The 10,278-nt window shown below is 35.6% G+C and overlaps 1 long non-coding RNA gene across 1 annotated transcript; it reads right to left on the bottom strand.

The window, feature by feature from the left end:
• Nucleotides 1–249: 249 nt before the first annotated feature.
• LOC131953406 (uncharacterized) lies at nt 250–5,120 on the bottom strand. Its single transcript, XR_009388642.1, has 3 exons — nt 5,010–5,120; nt 1,949–2,023; nt 250–412 (listed from the first exon to the last, which is right to left on the bottom strand). It is a non-coding gene; the product is annotated as an uncharacterized LOC131953406 (long non-coding RNA).
• Between the last annotated feature and the right edge of the window lie 5,158 nt (nt 5,121–10,278).

Below are 10,278 nucleotides of genomic sequence, written 5' to 3'. Positions count from 1 at the left end.
CTCTACTTCCATGACTCTATGCCCTTCTTTAAATAGTCTAATAGTGGAACCCATAAAGCTTTTTTTTTAAAGTTTTGTACTAGGCAAATTAAACAGCAGTTTCTTCTCTTAATTATAGTTCAAATAAGGCATACTAAGGAATGGTTCAGCTATAAAATTCAATGTGTACAAATCTAATAATATAAATAAAAAAAATCATATAAATAAACAGAACGCAAGAAACAACACAAATCAATCTAAAGTGTTTATATATTTTTGACCTGGTTTTATTATTCTTTAATGCATACATTTTCTTTTCACAGTTTTCGGCAAAATTAAATGCGATACAAACATTTATAAAACACGATTTTATTTCAGGCCCGAAATGTTTGCACATACTTTCGTCTGGTTTGTTGTCTCATGTTGTAAATCTCTGCAAAAAATAAAATACATATATGTAATGTGTGGTTTGGTGGTAGTATGTGGTTTGGTGGTAGAGTGTGTTTTGGTGGTAGTGTGTGGTTTGGTGCAGTTTGGTGGTAGTGTGTAGTTTGGTGGTAGTGTGTGGTTTGGTGGTAGTGTGTGGTTTGGTGGTAGTGTGTGGTTTGGTGGTAGTGTATTGTTTGGTGGTAGTGTGTGGTTTGGTGGTAGTGTGTGGTTTGGTTGTAGTGTGTGGTTTGGTGGTAGTGTGTGGTTTGGTGCAGTTTGGTGGTAGTGTGTAGTTTGGTGGTAGTGTGTGGTTTGGTGGTAGTGTGTGGTTTGGTGGTAGTGTATGGTTTGGTGGTAGTGTGTGGTTTGGAGGTAGTGTGTGGTTTGGTGGTAGTGTGTGGTTTGGTTGTAGTGTGTGGTTTGGTGGTAGTGTGTGTTTTGGTGGTAGTGTGTGGTTTGGTGCAGTTTGGTGGTAGTGTGTAGTTTGGTGGTAGTGTATAGTTTGGTGGTAGTGTGTGGTTTGGTGCAGTTTGGTGGTAGTGTGTAGTTTGGTGGTAGTGTGTGGCTTTGTGGTAGTGTGTGTTTTTGTGGTAGTGTGTGGTTTGGTGCAGTTTGGTGGTAGTGTGTAGTTTGGTGGTAGTGTGTAGTTTGGTGGTAGTGTGTGGTTTGGTGGTAGAGTGTGTTTTGGTGGTAGTGTGTGGTTTGGTGCATTTTGGTGGTAGTGTGTAGTTTGGTGGTAGTGTGTGGTTTGGTGATAGTGTATGGTTTGGTGGTAGTGTGTGGTTTGGTGGTAGTGTGTGGTTTGGTTGTAGTGTGTGGTTTGGTGGTAGTGTGTGTTTTGTTTGTAGTGTGTGGTTTGGTGGTAGTGTGTGGTTTGGTGGTAGTGTATGGTTTGGTGGTAGTGTGTGATTAGGTGGTAGTGTGTGGTTTGGTGCAGTTTGGTGGTAGTGTATGGTTTGGTGGTAGTGTATGGTTTGGTGGTAGTGTGTGGTTTGGCGGTAGTGTGTGATTAGGTGGTAGTGTGTGGTTTGGTGGTAGTGTGTGGTTTGGTGGTAGTGTGTGGTTTGGTGCAGTTTGGTGGTAGTGTATGGTTTGGTGGTAGTGTATGGTTTGGTGGTAGTGTGTGGTTTGGTGCAGTTGGTGGTAGTGTGTGGTTTGGTGATAGTGTGTGGTTTGGTGTTAGTGTGTGGTTTGGTGGTAGTTTGTGGTTTGGTTGTAGTGTGTAGTTTGGTGGTAGTGTGTGATTTGATGGTAGTGTGTGTTTTGGTGTGGTTTGGCGGTAGTGTGTGGTTTGGTGGTAGTGTGTGATTTGATGTTAGTGTGTGTTTTGGTGTGGTTTGGCGGTAGTGTGTGGTTTGGTAGTAGTGTGTGGTCTGGTGGAAGTGTTTAGTTTGGTGGTAGTGTGTGGTTTGGTGGTAGTATATGGTTTGGTGGTAGTGTGTGGTTTGGTGGCAGTGTGTTGCTTGGTAGTAGTGTGTGGTTTGGCGATAGTGGATAGAATCTTGTGTAGACTAGACAGTGAAGTGAAGAGCCTACATACACATATCAACGAATCGAGGTGGCAAGCCTTTTTCCCTTTATGAAAATCCGTGACTTTAAAAGAACAAGTTACTTCCTGTCAAAGTAAAAAAAAAAATTGTCACCAGCAGTATTCAAAGCATTTGTAACTTTTATAACATTGATTCTAAAATTATTAAATTTCTGAGTTATTTTTAGTCTTAAGTTTTTATTTTATTTTTATTATTTTCACCGCCGCTATGAAGTCAAAATAAAAATTAAAAAAAACGAATTTTATCCATGTCAACAATAAGATAGAAAGATTATCGTCTATATGCAAATAACGACATATGATAAAATTTATATAACCGTTAACCAGAGGCGTAGCGAAGGGGGGTGGGGGTTCATATTTTTCCGGGCGCCGACCCTGAGGGCTCCAAAATGGGGGAAAAAATTAAAAGCTCATTTTAGCTGCAGTTTTGATTTATAAAGATTCAACATATATGGGGGAGGGGCGCCAAATTGAAAGTTTGTCCCAGGGCGCCGGGAGGGGTCGCTACGCCTCTGCCATAAACCTAACTCTAAACCTAACCCTAGCCATAAGTAACAACAACCACATACATTAATGAAAATATATATAGATTTAAACCCTTTCTCCTCATCGCACTACAAGGTCTACAAAAAGCAAACTAAACAACCAAATAAACACAAACATAAAAAAACACAAACACAAACATAAAAACAAACAAAAACATAAAAACAAATATAGACAATCACATATACACAAATATAAACACAAATATTAACAACCAAATAAACACAAACATAAACACATATATAAATATAAAAAAATCACATAAAAACTAACATAAAAAAGCATAAACACAAACATAAAAACCCATATTGACAATCACATATACACAAACATAAGCACAAATATAAAAAAAAAAAAAAATGAACACAAACATAAACACAAATATAAAAACAAATATAAACACAAAAATAAACACAAATATAAACAACCACATATTCACAAACATCAACATCAACGTAAACTTAAACTTAAACCCTCTCCACTAAAGAAAAACAATATTATCTTCATCTTTTTTTTTTTATTAGACACCAAGTAGACTGACGGTGTGCCGGATCAGATCCAGGTTTGATTTGATGAAAGATTATAATAGCCCATTGTATGCATAGTGCATAGCACTCTTTGAAACGAACGTAGACGTCATAGTGCCTACTGGCGAGCCCGGAGCATTAAATGGCCCGTCTACCGGAGGATGTTATATAAGAACTAGCTGCAAACCCGTACATCGCCACGGAATGAAATTCAAATTATACTTTTTGAAAGACAGAAATAATGTTCACAATAAAACATCTTTTTTTTAATCTTGTAAAAATACATTTGAACTGCACACATTGAAATGATGAACAGGTCGCGAATAACAGAATGCGAAATTATATACCTCCACTTCACCCGTAAACCCGACATTTAAAAGTGAAGTCTATACGAACAAAGCCTGTGACGAAACTGTTTTATCCATACTATACTGATGTTTGTGGTTTTCTTATTAGTTAGCAACAAAATCCTTAACGATGATCATTACAAATATAATCTTTCCCTTAAACTTTTACAGAAAATTTGTCAAGAATTATTAAATTATTAAAAACAAACACATATTGATATATAAGATATCGCTATCAGTTATCATAACTATCTGTGCCAACTTAGCGGCAAATAATCAACATGGTATTGCAACTTTAACCTCAATAAAACGTAGTCCTTAGCACCACAAGATAAAATATAGAAATTAAATATAAACTTAGAAAACAAAGTAAATACAGCTATTTCCCTCGCGGGTATTCAACATTTAATTAATGAGTTTTATCTCCTCTATCATTAATATATTGATAAAAACGTTTTAATAATAAGCTTTTATGTAATGATGCACTAAAAAATAGAAAATAAATTATATTGTTTCACTATATTATAATACTTTACTGTTTAAATAATTATCATTAAAAAAGTTAAAAAAAAAACCCACGTTTTCTGATTGAACTAAATGCTACACATCACAATAATGCAAGCGATCACTCTACTATAAGCGATGAAAAATGTGGGGCGCCGAAGTAAAAGATTTTTATCGGTCATTGTTAATATAAGATGAAAAAGTTATATTACTATTGATTAGATAATACTATTGACTTTTATTAGGGAGCTTGTAGAGAGTCAACAGTATTAGAAACTGTAAGAAAATCACGGCGCTCCACGTTTTTCATCGCTTATAGTAGAGTGATCGCTTGCATTATTGTGATGTATAGCATTTATTTTCTACTTTTTAGTTCAATCAGAAAACGTGTTTTTTTTAAAACTTTTTTAATGATAATTATTTTCTACTTTTTAGTCTTTGTCTGTTTGTTTGCATTCCAATCTTGCTATCGATTTTATCTTCTCGCATTCACTTTTTTTTGGGTAAACGAAGACGACTCGTAAAAAACACGTGCCTTTTCCAATCGACGTTTCTTCTGTATTGCCATCAACATTCTACTTCCTGATCAGTCAGATTTGCATAGGTTTGTACACAAACACCGCGTGACCACTACTCAGCCAATCGCGTGCTCGCCACAAGAGGGAAAGTACCGAACCTTGTTTTGATCAAATTACAATTACTAGGTTATGTCCCTTTTTTGTACAAATATATCGGGGTCTAAAATGATCAATAAAATGTTTCCATAGATCAATTTAGTAATAATAACAATTGAATATTGTATTGTCATCGGAAACAAAGCTTCCCTGAAAATTTCAGCGCGCTAGCTAACTGGGAAGTGCCCGAAATTTTGATCGCAAGATTTGATTGGAAAAACAAACAGACGCGAAAGCAAGTTAAAGAAAACGTGGGAAAAAACGTGTGTGTTGCTTAAGTGTGCATGGACACATGAACGTAACGGTTCAAATGTACACCATGAGCCTATGGATGTAAGGGATCACTTGTACACAAAATTCCCTGTAGGGCCTACGCCGTACACAATTTGAACTGGCACGAGCTAACACGTATTTAGTGTCACTTAGAGTAGACGGAAAAACGTAAAAAAAAACTTACTTCCCACTTGCATGCTTTCATGTTCTTGTTCTTGCTTTTGCATTTGGTCAGAACAACATCAGTGAAGCCGAATTGATGATTTGGGCCGCGCTAAAGTGAGAAACAGGCAAGACGTATTGGGGGGACATTTTAAAAGTAAACTAGTTTTAACTTTTTGATTAACCTAAATATCCTACAGGGGTGGCTTCAGTGCAACAATATCTTCTAGAATTTAGTGGGACCGTTTTATTCTGAAGTCTAGTGGGACCGTTTTATTCTGAAGTCTAGTGGGACAGTTTTGTTCTGAAGTCTAGTGGGACCGTTTTAATCTGAAGTCTAGTGGTACCGTTTTGTTCTGAAGTCTAGTGGGACCGTTTTATTCTGAAGTCTAGTGGGACCGTTTTATTCTAGTGGGACCGTTTTATTTTAGTGGGATCGTTTTATTCTGAAGTCTAGTATGACTGATTTATTCTGAAGTCTAGTGCGACTGTTTAATCTGATGTCTAGTGGGACCATTTTATTTTTAGTAGGACCATTTTATTCTAGTGGGAACATTTTGTTCTAGAACTTGATAGAACGCGTTTTGTCATTTACTGTTTAGAATTGACGCAACTCAGGTTGAAAAAACAATACATGCCTGGATTTTGAAAATTTTAGATTTTAGCTGGAAATCGTTGAAATCACTGAGCCGATATTTGACAATCGGCAAAGCACAGTGAAAAGCTTTTTCTGCTTCACTGTCCTTCAAGGTCACTTGGTTGTCGATGGGTCGTCTTGTGTTTGATTCAACTTGATCATAGAGTGTTTTCTTTTCCTCCGAGTCATCATTATCATCGGAATCACGATCAAGGACAGGATCATGGTCAGGGTCACGATAAAGGTCACGATCAGGGTCAGGGTCATATTCAGGGTCATAGTCAGGATCAACTGGATGAACAGCGTCTTCAGAATCTACAAAATAATGAAGATCAAGAACTTTAGCTGATTTGTGGTCTTCAGCGTATGTAATTCCGTGATTTAAATAATATAAACCAACAAAATTTCTGTAAATAATACCGTCACATTAAAAACACCATTGATCAAATTTTAACTTAAACCAACTAGTATTGATTATATTATTCTAAATGTAAACAATCATCAGTGATGAACGTGGCCCTATTGCTAAATCGTTTACACGTCCAGTTATTTTATGTGTTGTAATTGTTATCATTTACACGTCCAGTTATTAACACGTTTTTATTAACTCAGCTTCGCGTTTGTGTGTTTGTTGTTAAAATTGACATCGAAAATTAGCCCACTTCTGATTGCTCTATAGATCTGAAATTTGGCATGCAGGTTACTTTCGCCTAACAATTTCAGATGCAATCATAAAAACTAGCAATTAGAGACCGTAATTAGCTTAATTTAATTACGCCCCAAGGACCATAAAATTGAGGACATGATTTCTAAAGATACCGACAAGACTGGAGGCTTATTGACACAGTTACTTCGGCCCCAATCGATGTGAGCGCGCTGGCCGTGATCGTATAGTGGTTAGTACTTCGCGTTGTGGCCGCGACAACCCAGGTTCGAATCCTGATTTTTTTAGTCCGTGTATTTATAAACACTTAGTCAATTCATACTTAATCAAGTCATTAGATAAAGTAGAAAATAAACTATATAAAAAACTTTTTTAAAAACCACGTTTTTCATGTGTAGCAACGGACTAAAAAGGAGAAAATAAAATACTTAAAAAAAACTTTTTAAAAAACCACGTTTTTCTTGTGGACTAAAAAGTAGAAAATAACTATTTACATACATTTGATGACAAAAAACGTGGGTCGGGCAGATGGGTCGGGAAATTTGATGGTGAACGTACCCACGTTTTTTGTCATCAAATGTATGTAAATAGTTATTTTCTACTTTTTAGTCCACAAGAAAAACGTGGTTTTTTAAAAAGTTTTTTTTAAGTATTTTATTTTATGTGTTGTAATTGTTATCATTCGTTGACACGTCCAGTTATTTTATGTGTTGTAATTGTTATCATTCGTTGACACGTCCAGTTATTTTATGTGTTGTAATTGTTATCATTCGTTTACACGTCCCGTTATTTTATGTGTTGTAATTGTTATCATTCGTTTACACGTCCAGTTATTTTATGTGTTGTAATTGTTATCATTCGTTGACACGTCCAGTTATTTTATGTGTTGTAATTGTTATCATTCGTTGACACGTCCAGTTATTTTATGTGTTGTAATTGTTATCATTCGTTGACACGTCCCGTTATTTTATGTGTTGTAATTGTTATCATTCGTTTACACGTCCCGTTATTTTAAGTGTTGTAATTGTTATAATTCGTTTACACGTCCCGTTATTTTATGTGTTGTAATTGTTATCATTCTACCATTCGTTGTTCATATTTATTAGGAGAGTGGAAAGTATAGAATGTTTTTTAAGTGTATGTAACACTAGTGGTCATCTATTATTTCAATCTAAGTCATTCTGGTGCGGTCGTCTAAATATGACCTCACCTCTCTAGTGGTCATCTAATATTTCAATCTCAGTCATTCTGTTGCGGTCGTCTAAATATGACCTCACCTCTCGGTGTTTGGGGCAGTCCCCTCCCCTCCCCAAGCCGCAAACTTAGCGTAACTTCAATAACAGAATCATGTGTCCTGAAATGGATTTACACCCCAACTTGCACCCCCCCCCCCCCGCCCTCACCAAAATTGATACGTTCTTTTCTCTCCACTGTAGCTTGATCAAGATTAGGTACTTTGATAAATTTTACTATTTACAAAAGGTTTTTAAAAAACGCAAAGCAATTGCTACATTTCGGTTTTGAGAAAGTGTTGTTGATATTATACTGTCCTCATTTTTTTGACAACACACTAATTGTTTGAAACCACTTTTTAACAATTTTCTCTTAGACTTGTCACCTGGCTGCAGGTTGTGGTCTTTGGCCATCCTCATGTGGTATTTCAGATCGGGATTTTCGTGTTTCTTTTTGTTACTGCTCCCACTTGTACAGCCACCAGCACCCAACACCAAACAGCACAGCAACAAGATGTAGGTCAACATGGCTGCCAGAGAATGATGTAAATAGATGTCGGCTGCAACAGAAAATGGTGATAGGATTTGTCACCAAAATCTGAAGCCAAGAGGAGACTACTATCATTAAAGCTATCAAATTCTCGACAGTGTTGTCAACATTATATCCTAAGATGGAAAATGTTTTTAAAAAAAACATCTTTGAAAAAGTATAATGTTTTTTTTAACAGAATTTTTGTGTGAAATGTGTTGCCTCATTTGTTATTGAGTTTCACGAGATGTCGTTTCGTCTTACCACATCTTCATTGATGTGTCCGATTTTACACGACACGACACGACACCATCCTCATTGGTGTGTCCCATTTTACACGACACGACACATAACCATCCTCATTGGTGTGTCCCATTTTACAAGACACAACACCACACCATACTCATTGGTGTGTCCCATTTTACAAGACACGACACCACACCATCCTCATTGGTGTGTCCCATTTTACAAGACACGACACGACACCATCCTCATTGGTGTGTCCCATTTTACAAGACACGACACCACACCATCCTCATTGGTGTGTCCCATTTTACAAGACACGACACCACACCATCCTCATTGGTGTGTCCCATATTACACGACACCACACCATCCTCATTGGTGTGTCCCATTTTACAAGACACGACACCACACCATCCTCATTGGTGTGTCCCATTTTACAAGACACGACACCACACCATCCTCATTGGTGTGTCCCATTTTACAAGACACGACACCACACCATCCTCATTGGTGTGTCCCATTTTACAAGACACGACACGACACCATCCTCATTGGTGTGTCCCATTTTACAAGACACGACACCACACCATCCTCATTGGTGTGTCCCATTTTACAAGACACGACACCACACCATCCTCATTGGTGTGTCCCATTTTACAAGACATGACACCACACCATCCTCATTAGTGTGTCCCATTTTACAAGACACGACACGACACCATCCTCATTGGTGTGTCCCATTTTACACAACACCACACCATCCTCATTGGTGTGTCCCATTTTACACGACACGACACCACACCATCCTCATTCCACTAAATCATTTCATTTAACTATACTTCAACTAAATCATTTCATTTAACTATGGTTCTACTAAATCATTTCATTGAACTATACTTCAACTAAATCATTTCATTGAACTATACTTCTACTAAATCATTTCATTGAACTATACTTCAACTAAATCATTTCATTGAACTATACTTCAACTAAATCATTTCATTGAACTATACTTCAACTAAATCATTTCATTGAACTATACTTCTACTAAATCATTTCATTGAACTATACTTCTACTAAATCATTTCATTGAACTATACTTCTACTAAATCATTTCATTGAATTATACTTCTACTAAATCATTTCATTGAACTATACTTCTACTAAATCATTTCATTTAACTATACTTCTACTAAATCCTTTTATTTAACTATACTTCTACTAAATCATTTCATTTAACTATGCTTCTACTAAATCATTTCATTGAACTATACTTCAACTAAATCATTTCATTGAACTATACTTCTACTAAATCATTTCATTGAACTATACTTCAACTAAATCATTTCATTGAACTATACTTCAACTAAATCATTTCATTGAACTATACTTCAACTAAATCATTTCATTGAACTATACTTCTACTAAATCATTTCATTGAACTATACTTCTACTAAATCATTTCATTGAACTATACTTCTACTAAATCATTTCATTGAACTATACTTCTACTAAATCATTTCATTGAACTATACTTCTACTAAATCATTTCATTTAACTATACTTCTACTAAATCCTTTTATTTAACTATACTTCTACTAAATCATTTCATTGAACTATACTTCAACTAAATCATTTCATTGAACTATACTTCAACTAAATCATTTCATTGAACTATACTTCAACTAAATCATTTCATTGAACTATACTTCTACTAAATCATTTCATTGAACTATACTTCTACTAAATCATTTCATTGAACTATACTTCTACTAAATCATTTCATTGAACTATACTTCTACTAAATCATTTCATTGAACTATACTTCTACTAAATCATTTCATTTAACTATACTTCTACTAAATCCTTTTATTTAACTATACTTCTACTAAATCATTTCATTTAACAATGCTTCTACTAAATCATTTCATTTAACTCTACTTCCACTAAATCATTTCTTTGAAATATACTTCAACTAAATCA

The sequence above is a fragment of the Physella acuta genome, unplaced genomic scaffold (genome assembly GCF_028476545.2).
Source record: "Physella acuta isolate Inbredline_101_S28 unplaced genomic scaffold, ASM2847654v3 ptg000920l, whole genome shotgun sequence".
NCBI classification, from domain to species: domain Eukaryota; kingdom Metazoa; phylum Mollusca; class Gastropoda; family Physidae; genus Physella; species Physella acuta.
This window is presented reverse-complemented; position numbering and strand designations above follow the sequence as displayed.